This window comes from Equus caballus, chromosome 26 (assembly GCF_041296265.1).
Source record: "Equus caballus isolate H_3958 breed thoroughbred chromosome 26, TB-T2T, whole genome shotgun sequence".
NCBI lineage: Eukaryota > Metazoa > Chordata > Mammalia > Perissodactyla > Equidae > Equus > Equus caballus.
Genome location: NC_091709.1, coordinates 21412229 through 21425414, shown reverse-complemented (window position 1 = coordinate 21425414; position 13186 = coordinate 21412229). Strand labels below are relative to the sequence as shown.

At 39.6% G+C, this 13186-nt stretch overlaps 1 long non-coding RNA gene across 2 annotated transcripts in view; it reads right to left on the bottom strand.

The window, feature by feature from the left end:
• Positions 1 to 6236: 6236 nt before the first annotated feature.
• The window catches only part of LOC102147870 (uncharacterized), a 57409-nt gene continuing 50459 nt past the window's right edge, over positions 6237 to 13186 (bottom strand). For both annotated transcript variants that reach the window (XR_289553.3, XR_011433066.1), the window contains 2 exons: positions 7465 to 7588; positions 6237 to 6364 (listed from right to left, as the gene is read on the bottom strand). This is a non-coding gene — a long non-coding RNA (uncharacterized lncRNA). The remainder of the gene's footprint in view (positions 6365 to 7464; positions 7589 to 13186) is intronic.

Below are 13186 nucleotides of genomic sequence, written 5' to 3'. Positions count from 1 at the left end.
GCATTATATTTTCAAATATAAATACAGTTAGCATAAAATCATCTTTTACCTTCTGGTTCCAGTTCCAAAGACATATTTCTATTTCCCAATATTTGCCTCTTATCTATCATAAAAGTCACCATCCTCTTAAGATGTGTTGTGCTAATGTGCAATCTCTGCATATTTAATTCTCAGACACAAATCCTCTGAGAAAAGTTGGTAAGAGTCGCATGGTGAAGCCATCTAATTTGGGACACTCAGGAACACACGTAAAGCAGATGACAACCCTCATCTCACTCTCATTATGATTTCCCAATGAGTCCTGAAAAACCTCACCAGTCATGTTGATTATGCACGAAATATAATTTATTTGCCTGAACAAGCACATGGAGATCCTTAGTGGATGAAATGGGAGAATTCATGTACAATGTAAGGGTTACCATCTCTTTTGAAAAATCATCACCTGCTTGTAAACCTGTTAGTACTATAGTAAAGAACACCAAAATCCGTGGCTTTGGAGTCAGACTTGGGTTCAAATATTGGCCCCAAAGCTCTTGTATACATTTGGGGAAATTGCTTACCATTTCACAGCCTCAGCTTCCTTATCTGTTATGATTGGGTTGGTGATGCTATGATTTCATAATGACATTGCGAGGTGAGGATAGAATGCATACAGATCACGTAACATACCCCTGACACACAATAGTTGCTCAATCCATAACTGTAGCTATCACCAGTTTATTCATCTTTAAAATTGGATGATCTTATCACTATAGTAGGGTTATCACAAGGACAAAATGGTAGGTGACTTATCGGTGCTATGAGAACAGTGGGAGAGCCGCTCCCTTGAGGAGAAGGCTTCCTAGAGAAATGATGTCTTATCTGAAATGTGAAGGATGTGGAGCATTAGCCAAGCCAAAAGGGTGAAGGAAACATGTCTTTAATGAAATGACCAACCTTCGATAACATTTTCGTTATACTTTTGTCACACTAGTGATAGCATCCCTTGTCATATATGATCATTTATATCAGAAACTACATTTTGTTTAGCATTAAACTTCCTCGGGACCCTCCTGTCCTTTGAAGTCCACATTAACAGAAGGCTGCACACATAATAGGTGGGTTTTTTAAATATTTGTTGGGCCCTATGTGGTATGTCCATATATTATTATTTTGGAACACATCCTCTGAGAGGGTAATTCCTTAACCAACGTCACCAACAAATAGGAGTGCAGAGTAGACCAGAACAGAGGTCTCCTGACATATTCTAGGGCAATTTCTGCTAGATATCCTAAGGCATCTTTCTTTTTCCTTTTTCTTTTTTGAAGTTAATTTCTTTTTTTTCTTCTTTAAAATTTTTTTTTATTTTACAAGTTACCTTTCTTTGAATGGCATCTTTAGTTAGACCAAAATTAAGTGATTACTGATAAATACTCATATAGGAATAAACAACAAAAGGAAAAGCAGATAAATTAGACTACATCAAAATTAAAAACTTTTGTGATGCAAATTATACCAACAGGAAAGTGAAAAGACAGCTCACAGGATGGGATAAAATATTTGCAAATTATATATCTAATAAGGAAATGGCATTTAGAATATATAGAACTCCTACAAATCAATAAGAAGATAAATAATCCAACTTAAAAGTGTTTTTAAAATCCTCTTTAAAAAGGATTTGAATAGTCACTTCTCCAAAGAAGGTATACAAATTTGCCACAAAGCAGAAGAAAAATGCTAACATCATTATCTATTAGGGAAGTGTAAATGAAAACAGTAATGAGACATCACTCCACACTCATTAGGATGGCTATAGAGAAACAGAAAGAGAGAAAGAGAGAGGGAGGGAGGGAGGGAGAGAGAGAGATAAAGGAAGGAAGGAAGGAAGGATGGAAGGAAGGAAGGAAGGAAGGAAGGAAGGAAGGAAGGAAGGAAGGAAGAGAGAAAGAGAGAGAGAGAAAGAGAGAGAAAGAAAGAAAGAGGAGAAATTAAAGAAGAAAAATAAGTTGGAAAGATGTGGAAAAATTGGAACCCTTATACATTACTGGTGGAAGTTTCACTTCTAGATATATACCCAAGAGAAATGAAAACAGACATCTACACAAAAACATAAACATGAATGTTCATAGACGTATTACTCATAATAGCTGAAAAGTGGAATAGCCCAAAAGTCCATCTATTGATGAAAAGATACGTCCATATAACAGAATATTATTTAGCAATAAAAAGGAATGAAGTGGCAATACACACTACAACAGAGATGAACCATGAAATCATTATGCTAGGTGAAAGAAGGCCATCACCAGAGATCACACATTGTGTGATTCCATTTACATGAAAGTCCAGAATAGGCATCTCTGTAGAGAAAGAATGGCGACTGCAGTGCGACGAATGGGCAGGGTAGGGTGGGGTGTGGAGAGTAACTGCTAATGGGGAAAGGATTTGGGGAGGGTGATGAAAATGTTTTAAACTTAGATTGTGGTGATGGATACTCAAATCTCTGAATATGTTAAAACCATTTAATTTGGTGAATTTTGTGATACGTGAATTACATCTCAATGAAGATGTTTTTAAAAACCAAATATATATATTTAGTTTCAAAAGCCAGGGGGCTCATGCACCCTTATCAGAAGATAGTAGAAACTTGAAAAATCATCGCACTTCCGAGATCTTTTTGAAACATTATTGACATTTTAAGAAATTTATGTATGCATATATTCCTTGAATACATGATGAATAAAGCTACTTTTTTGATTTAAGTGAAACTAGATTGAGTAAACTCAAAATGGAGTTAAGTCTGTTATAGTGATATGATACCATTGAAGAGTTATTTGACTTTCTCCATTTATCATGTTAAATTTTTATAGCCTCTTCTGAATTGCTTTTTGGGTATATAAAGTTGTGGTTATATTTGCTGGGCAATATTTAAGTGTTAAGGCATAATACCCAGCACTTACAGTAATAGATGGATACCCTTCTTCAATTGTTCTTGTAACTGATGGTAATAGATATACCTCCATTAACATAATAAGATCATTCCATAACTATTTTAATGCACCAGCTGGACACAGAGAACAACTTTGATTTCTTGTCCAGTGTCATTTTAGACCTGGCCTGAAAACTTGTTTTTTCTTGCCACTTGGATGACACCTTGAGTATTCACATGATAAAAACTCATCCAGTCATTTTTAGTTACAAATATAATCTCATTTTATCAACAACAATATCGAGTAGAGGATCGTAATAAAATTCTAGACTCGTGCCTAGTTAGTACTCTTTCCCTCTTACAGCTCAAGTCTGCATTGTGTCTGGAAGCCTGGAAGCAGGCAGAGGTGGGCAGACACATCACCCTCTTTAGCCTACAAGCTAGCTATGTTTTCTGATCCCCCCAGATCAGGCTTAGGAGTGTGGACTGGAAACCTGGAGGGTGAATTTGGAATCCTCAGCCAAGGGGGCATGAGAGGACTGAAATTCTGCTCACATTGTGTTCAGCAACCCACATGCCCTGGCATGGGGCTGTGTTCACTGGGGAGAAGAGGCACCCTTCAAATTTGCAGACGACTACCGTCTGTTCACAAGTCTTTTGCTCATGGGGTGGGGCTGCATCTACTTCAAGAGAGGACCATTTACTACTCTTTTTAAACTATGAAACTTCCAACCTGATAAAGATAGAACTCCTCTATACCGTCACTGACCTTAGACAATTATCAAATCTTGGGAATGTCTTTTCATTTCCCATGAAGGCGTTATTCTTTGGGTTCCCAGATGCCTTGAAGGCACTGCGTCTAAATTTGCTTCAATGACTATCTCTGTTCCTTCCAGCTACATAATCCCTCCCTCTACATCCCCACTGATTGTCTAAATCACTCCTGCCCTGCTCTACTCATCCCTCCATCCTTTGAAAACCCAAGCACTCAGCACCAGTTCTTTGGGAACTTTTCTAATGATAAGCTATGTTCTTCCCATCTTTTCCTTTCCTCTTTCTTTCTTCCTTCCCTTCCTCCCTCATTCCTCCCTCTCCTCCCTCCTTCCTTTCTCCCCTTGTTCTTTATTTCCCTTTCTTTCTAATTTAAATTTTCTTCCCAACTAATATATGTATCTGGTTTAAAAAGTCAAGTGGCATAATTCTTTTAAGTAAAAAGAATAGTTCCATACTTCCCATCGCCTAGTTCTATGCCTGAGAAAGATGACTTTCCATTGCTTTGCCTGTCTCCTCTGCCATTTACCTCCATGTTTCCAAATAATGTGCTTATATTGCTATTTCTGGACTTTTTTCCAATTTTATAAATTGTCTATTTACTTCATTCTAAAAACGACCAGGATTTAGTAGTCTGATCGCATTGCCAACATACATACTTCTCTTTCCCCCATCTCTCCATGATAGCTCCATAATGCTTTTAAAATATTGGGTATTTTCTTTGTTATGTTTATGTTAAATTTTTAGTCACATGGAAACTTCTAGAAAACATAGCTACATTCCCTTACTTGCATAACTTTTAGTTTTTCCTGGATTTAGTAATTGCCTCATTTATTTGCTTGAATCTATCATTAACATATCCATAATCTGCCTGACTGAACTCTAAATCTGTATAAATGCAGTCATGCATGGTGGTTTTATGGGGTTTTTGGTGAAACCTCATCCTAGAACCCTCTGTTTGCCCATTCTGATCTGGACTGATGGCTCTATTAGCCTCAGCACAGTTATTTTCCTGGTACTTTCCTTCATCTTCATCTTGGGAATTCCCTCGGCTTCTCTCCCACATTGGATCACAGTTCCTGAATCATTTGTCTTCCTTGATTTGTGCCCTTGATTTGCCCTTGATACACCAGTATTCTCTCAAGAAAGTGCGTAAGTCTGAGGAGTATGGGAGCAGAAGGGATGGATAATGATTTTGAAATTTTGTTGCATGTCTGAAAATGTCCTTTCTATCCTCAAACTTAATTTATAATTTGATTTTCTATAGAGTTCTGTGTTGTAAATTGTTTTCCCTTAAATCTGTGAAGGTTTTGCTCCATTGAATTCTAGCCTCCAGGGTAGCTGTTAGGAAGTCCAAAACATTTGGATGCTAATCCTTGTCTGTAAGCTTTTAAGATACTCTCTTTGTCTCAGGTTTTCCTGATGAGGTCCTTTTCATTTGTTACATTGTATATAAATGGATTCTTTAGAATTTGTGCTCCAAACATTTATTAAATTCTCGCTATATGCAGGAACTATTTTAAAATTCATGTCTGGAGTTCTATGAAATTTTCTTTTATTATTTCCTACCTTCGATTTGCTATTTTCTCAATTTCTGGAGCTCCTCTTTTCTATCTCTTGGATATCCTGACTGATCCTCTAATTTTCTTACCTTTTCTCTTTGATTCTCTATTTCTTTTTCTATTTATTCTCCTACTCAAAAGATGCCCTTAATTATCTTCTGTTCTTGTCTAAAAAAATGCAACTTCTTCTCTTAACTATCAGATTATATTAATTAAAATTTTGAAGTTTGTTTTCATTGTTCTTGTTTCCTCTACGTCCTTTTTTTTTTTTTTTTCTGTTTTGGATTCCATGTTTAATAATAGCAGATTTTCTCAAATCACTGGATATCTGTCCATTTCAGCCTGAGGTTCTAAAGAGCTGAGAGTAAGCTGTGGGAGCCCAGGTTTATGAATTGCAAGTGTTTTCTCTCAGCCTAGGAAATTCTGCTAAAGCTGGTCCTCCATCCTCTTGCTAAGTGACCTGTAAACCTGGCAGCTGTAATCTGGGATATCTGGGGGAAGGGAGGGGAGAGGGAGGCCCAGGCATCTCACCATTTAGAATGCAGATAACCACCTAATGCCTTCATTTTCAGTACTGGCTTCCCTTCCATGGTTAGCTCACTGGTCCACCAGTTCAGAGCTTCACTTTGATGGGACTCTTGATCATAACCTTCTCATTTCTTCCAGAGTCAAGAGGGACAGCGGACCAGGTATGTGGATGAGAAAAGGCATTGGGAGGTAACAACTGTTCCCTACAATGTTTCATAGATCCATCTGGGATTAGCCATCTCCTGCCTCCCCCTTCTGAGCTGCTTGGTGCCTCCAGTCCCTGAGCCTTTTCAAGGTTCTGTGGTCACTCTTGGCTTTTCTCCTTCAGCATGTAAATTTCCAGAAAGCTCAAATCTCTGTGAGTTACCACTGCCCCATGACTCATCTGCTTTTTTGTCTGCTCCTCTTCACTTTATTCTTGTCATTTGGGGGGCTTTTGAGAGAGAAGAATACGTATTCAATCTGCCACATTTAATTTAAAGTCTGTTTTATTGTTTCTTTCTAGCCATTTTCCCTTTGGTGAAGATATTTTCTCTTCTTACTTTATTCTTCCCAGTCTCCAATTACCTCAAAGCAGTGGCTGTGGCCAGTTACCTGTCTGTGAAGTGGATAGAAAAGCCATGAGGACTGGTTTTTAAGATGATGAGGAGTGAGGGAGAAACTGAGAAAGGTGGCCTGACTTCAGGAACACCCATCCACACTCAGCCTAGGCTTTGGGAATGGATCACACGGGGGATGGGGAAGGGCTGAGGATGGGAGGCAGCTGCTCAGCAACAATGACTTCAGGCTGAGGTTTGCTCCAGCCTTCCTGGAGAGCAAAAGTGGGCCTTGGAGGGATTGTCTGGATCTGGAGAGCTCCTAGAAACTCTAAGCAAATCCAGAGGAGATTGTGGTCACTAGCCCCCGGATTTAGCACCAGTGGACATGTAGTCAAGACATCTGGAAAAACAAATGCAAGAACGGTCTCCAGAGTTTGCTGCATTCATGTCACAGCCCCATGGGTTTGCTAGATGCAGGAACTCTGGAAAACTTGCTTAATTCTCCGAGCCTCAGTTTTTTCAACTGTAAAATGGGATCATTAGCCACACCTTCCCCCTAGGGTTGTTGTGAAGATTAAATCTGTTTATATATATAAAGGGCTTAAAATAGTTGCAGGTACTTAGCAATGACTCAATTAAAAAATGGGGGGTGAGCCTCGTCCGATCATGCTGCATGCCTGACACTTAGTCAACAAGCCTTTTGTGACCAGATGGGTGAAATATATCTAGACATAATCACATGGGACTGTCTTTGTCTGTGAATTTTATGGTCAGTTTCTGTGCTTGGCAACAGAACTTTCAAAGAACTATTTTCATGTTTGCTTTTAGTTGGAATAATTAGCCACATAGCACTGCAATTAAAGAGATGTACACTTTCAAATCTCTTCCAAAAACACCACCAGATAGACAAATCATGACTGATTAACCAAGAGCTATGCTTTGTTTGGTCCAGTAATAACTCTGCCCCAGGCACGTCGGCACGGTCTTCCAGGACTCAGACTGATCAGCAAGGAACCAAATGGCTGGTAATTTCTAATTTATAAACACTGCTTGACGTAGGCAGTCGGGCACGCCGCCACACTGTTATGGCCTGAAATGGCCCAGCCACTTTTCAGTGCACTAAAAGCAATTTCAAGTGGCTTAATAACTCTTTACTCACCTCTCCACTGGGGTCCACAGACACCATTGGATGGAGCCGCCTTCAGTAGCCTCAGGACAAGGGGTTCAGGTTACAGCTTCATGGGGTTTCTAGATGAACAATGCGTATATTGTGAAGGTCCCATCTGTCAAAATAATCAAAGTATAAAGAGGGACATAATACAATTAAACCTTTAAGACGTGTACATTTATCTTTGGTTTTTCAAAACTGATCTCCATTTGGCAAGATTTTCTTTGGCAAAGAAGTCACAAATTGGCATTCTTTGATACAAATTGCGATCTTGCCTAAGATGAATCTCTGGATACAAAGATGGAAATAAGAAGAAGCAACTAGTACTACTGGGAGCGGGTGGGGGTGGGGGGGAATCCTGTTTATAAACTAAGCATTCCAATAAGACAGGTAACTAACTAGCTCAAGTTAAACACAATTTTTATCGTTAAAAACAATGAAACATTTCCTCTAGCTGATAGCATGGGGAGAAGGCAACAGATGGGCAAAGGGAAGAATTGGATAATTCCTGATGGTAAAAGAACGCTGTCCTCTCTGGTTGCTGTGACCCCAGCAGTGTCACCACTGGAATCTACATCCCTCATCACTTCCGTTCTGTTCTCAGGGGCTCAAGCAGGACCTGATTTCTCACTTTCAGCCTATTCAGCAGCTACAGTCATCTCCCAGACCCCTGCTATCTGAGTCTAAGTGAGGTGCTCCTCCACCTGTCGAAATGCCCTCTCTCTGGTCACCCCAAAGTGATGTCTCACCTCCTATTATCATCCATCTATGTAGCAGCTACACACAAGTCCCACAGCAGGGCAGCCGTTCTCTATCTGTAATCTGAGCCCAGGTCGCCACACTCAGATGAGCCATCCTTGGGCCCTGCCAGGGTCTCATGCTGTGGCTACATGATTCTGGTTACGATTTCTCCACACCTGGTTTTCAGTGCATTGGCAGAAATCCTTACCCTTTCTGCAAGAGAACCTTACCTCCTCTTCTCTCTTCTCCATTCCATTAGACCAAGCCAAACAACACACACCATCCAGGGGCTGTGGCCTCTTTTTGCTTCTCTGGCAAATGAATTATTGGGTATTCGGGGCACCTACAACCTTGTCTGGGTCTGGAAGGGCACTGAATGAAAGGCAGACACCCAGACATCCCTTAGCAGCTCTGAATGCCATTAGACTGGTGTCCTTCTTCTAGCAAGGTGCCTTCCATCAAGGGCTCATCATCATTTGTCTAGACAAGATCCTGATCTGTTTAATGAATCTAGTCTTACAAGACAAGAGCACCACCTCAGGACCGACCCTAAAAAATGTGTGTTCAGGAACTCAAATGAAGTTTCTGGGCCACGTTTTGTCTGGCCAAAAGTGGTGGTGTGATACTAAACTAAATATTGGTGGAATGTCCTTGAAGATGATTAGAGATGTACAGTAATTTGTGGGGTCCACTGCTGATTACCATTGACTTGTTCTTCATTTTTCTACATTTATGGCAGAAACAACATCTTTGGGAAAGGAAAGCATTTGCCCGGTCCAGTCCTTATCACATCTGTAAGGTTCCGGCATTTAAAAGCTGGGCTAACATTTACTGTGATCTTGGTCTACTCTACCCTGCAGAAAGGTTCTGACTTTGAAGGGGGTATGGAATTCCTTCCTAGCATTGATATCTTGAGGGAACAACATTGGCCAAAGTCAATCACTAGCTCTGGAGCAAAACTTTTCATAATCAAGACCTCCTTGGGCCACCTATACTGCCACCTCTTAGAAGAGTTAAAGCAGGCCTAGAAACTCAGGTTTCAAGGGATCAGGTCAGTGCTACAAGGCATTTTACCTCTTTGTCAAGTAAGTTAGAAACAGTCAACCAGGAAAATATTATGTCTATCAAGGTGGACTATTTGGGACAGTGGGGTTACTCCATTTCCAGAAATTTTCTGTTCCTAAACTTCAAGTGAAAGCTGAATGAAATGACTCAGTGAAAGTAACTGATCATTAGGCCTTGCCCCCAGCCCTTTAAATGAAACTGATCCACTCATTGTCATGGTTCAGAGATCTTAGAATCCAACTATGAGCATCAGACTCATCACAGACACTTGCCTCACCCTCAGGCTTTCCTACTTGACCCAGTACTCTCAGCTTTTCAATCTTCTGGCACTTTCGGTTCCCCAAACCTGGCTTTAAGGCCTCTTGCTATTTTAGCACTCCACTGGAATCTCTTCAGTGTTTTTTAACCTCAAGCTCCTGCTAAACTGTTAGGATCTCAGCAGGGATTTCTCTACAAGTTTTGGCTTCACAGGGCACCAACTTTCACTCCCACCTCACCATCATGGCCAGGTCAGCTCCCTTAAGCTCTTTTGTTCTTGCTAAAGGAGGATGATTATACATCAACTGCCTAAAGAAATATTGCAATATAAAATATCTTAACTTAATTGTTTTGCTTTTTGCTCTAACTGTATCCCCACTTTCCCCACCCAAGCACACAATGCTATAAGCCAACCCTACTTCATTTTTGGAGACTTCATTTAGATATGCTATTACAGTCTCTTATCTGTACATCCACAGTCATGTCCTCATGCTCTTGGCCCTGAATTAAGCAGCACATTGATACACACAACCACATTCACAAAAAATGTCACTCTGTCTGTCATCCCTAATTCCTGCTTGCACCTGTATTGTCTTTGCCATATCTTGATGATATGATTCTTGGCCACCATTTTTCCCTGGGTTTGGTTAATTAAGTCACTTCTTCCTATTTCTGCCATTTTCTCCAAACTGACTACCCAGCCATCTTTACACAGCACTGAATTCTGAAACAATCCTAGGAGCTGACACTGAAAATTCAGTGTTTTTTCTGAGGACAAAACCAGGACAGATAAGACAAAATTACACTGAGAGAAATGGTATATTAACATAAGGAAAATCTAGCCATGTGGGGTAGCCCACAATGAAACTGCCACAGAAGTGCTGAACTCAATATATTTAAGTTGAGGCCAAATGACTAACATAATAAAAGATTCTTTCTTTGGAAAGACATATACTAGAGAGCACCAAAAAGTCTTTCTACCTGTAATATTATTTAAGAACAATACATTTAAATATTTAAGTGTAACTGAACATTAAACTCAGTTTTGTCTGAGGCACCAAAGGCTGAGAGTAGACATACCCAAGAGAGGTGAGGGGACAGACCCCCTGGAAAGGATATGCCAGGGATTGAGGCTGGTTCTGCCAGCACAGGGAGTCACCATAGCCAGTCCGGAAAAGAGAACGGCTGAAGAAGGAGGGGTAGTCAGAATGCTCTGCCCCCACCTTCTCCAGCCAAGTCTGAGCTTTGCGAGGAGAGTCTGATTTGTATCTCTGTAGTTGAAGGAAGCACAGGAATAAGGAATGGGGCCAGACATAGACTTGAAAAATTTAAAGGCCACAGGAGTGACTAAAGCTGCCTGCTGGTGGCAGAGCAATATGAGACAGAGAATCCTGGGAGGGAGCTGCACTGTCCCCAGTAGGCTCATTTCCCCATGGGACAATTGGAGCTGACCTTGAGCCATTCCAAAAGTCTCCACCCAAGAGGGCTGCCCAAAGAGCACCAGGACTCTAATGGAGAGACTCCATGTGTGATGAAGTTCAAGGGTTCCAGGAGCTGAGGGAGGGAAGGGCACACTGACAAGTGGATGAAGCATCCAAGTGTAGGGGAGGAAGACATTTCCTCTACCCTCTCTGGGTTTGTCTGGCCAGAGAACGAATTAAATTCACATGAGACAGAATAGCAGGAGAAAATTAAACAAAGCTTTATAACATGTATACATGGGAGAGGCTCAGGCAAGCTGAGCAACTCACCAAAATGGCTGAAGCCACCACCTTAATATCATATCCAGCTAAAGACAAAGGAGGATGTTGGGGGTGGGGGGAGTCAGTTACAGGAGGTTACCAGACAAGCACAATAAACAAATGCATATTTAAGTCCTTGCCTTCCCCTTTGATTAAGAGTTTCTAGAGATAAGGTCATCCCCCCTTCTTCCTGATACAGAGAGGGAGACAATTTTACAGATGGAGATTTCCTTTACAATGTAAATGTCTCTTAACAAAGGGTAAGCAAGTTCCACTCCTCAGAGCTTCCTTCCCTGTCCCAGTTTATTAAAAGTAACCAGCCCCAAATAATCCTCATGCCAAAGAGACATATCTTGGGGTGGCCAATGCCAGTCCCCCACACAAGTATCCATTAAAACTCAGTCAGTGAATACACATTACCATACATAGAGGCCCTTTGAATGTTTTAAGACTAAATGGAATAGATTGCCTGGAATGATGGAGAATTTGGGGAAATATCATTGGAAGACTATATTAGGATCACACTTTGAAAGGCCTTGACTGCCAGTCTAAATTCCATAGTACAAAACATTAAGTGGAATTCAGCATAGTTATTAGACTGAGAAAAGTCATGGAGTTAGATAATTGGGGAAGATATTATTTCCCTATATGGACCTGATTTCCCCCAAATCAAACTGAACCAATTTCTCTTAAGGTCTATTCTGTCATATTCTTTCCTTTATCCTTGTATCCCAGCTCTCTCCCTTTCAAAGTTTTTGTTTGTCCATATGCATTGAAGTCATATTTAATATTGCCTTCAGTGTCCTCTGCTAGTATTACTTTGCCTTCTAAAATCATACTGACTTCCTGCTACGATTATCAATTTTATCAGAGATTCCTTATTCCATTTCTCATCCACCAAACCCACACTTTCTGTCTGATGTTAACTTCACTTTCTTAGAACTGCATCTCCTTATATTGATAAATCATGTTACTTAAGTCTTTACAAACTCAACTCAAAACTCGATTTTTCTATGATGCTTATAAGACTTGTGTAGTCATGAACATTCTCCCAAAGGAAAAATTCCAAATTAAAGTTACTGAAAATTATATCCATCCTAAAAAGCTTTAATGTGACCTATCTCACTCCCAATTACTTTTTTATCCTCATCTTAGCCTGGGCTGTTCTTTAAAACAAGGCTGTTTTGAAGGAGATGTGCTGTATGTCCATTTCAATGTTTAAAATTGCTAATAATAACAGTAATGAATTAGATAAATGCTTTTGGTAACTTTCTAGCTCTGAAAGTATTTCGTAATAATAACTATTGATGATGTTAATAAATAATCATGAAAAGAATGAACAACTTCTACATCTGTAAAACTTTATTTTTCAATACACATTACTGTGGTCTCTTGAGACTATTTTGCATATTTTCATTTGTTTACTTGAAGCTAAGATTCTGGAACTGCTCTTATGGGACACATACAAAGAAAATGTCTCTGGTCTCTAAAGTCTTTCCTGACTCATCAAAACTTATTAGAGAAGAAGAGTGACTATCTTGGCAAAGATGTATAGTATTTTGCTGCATTTGTTTGTTTTTTATTAAAATAACTCATATTTGAAATAAAAACCCATATTTTATACAGTACTATTTGTTCCCTTTATTTTTACATAATAACGTTACTTAAATGTATTTTGAAAATAAGTAGATAGAGAAGGGTTTTATTTTTGCTTTTTAGTTTTAACGGTTGAGGATGTACACATGTCTAGGTGTGTGTATATATATCTGTGTGTATTTTAAGAATTCCTTTAGGTTTATTCAACTTATCTCATTTTTTGTTTGTGTAACTTAAAAATCAATAATCATTTTCTTGCTTCATGTTAAATAGTTTAGATAAAATGCAAAAGCAAAAAATTGCACCTGATG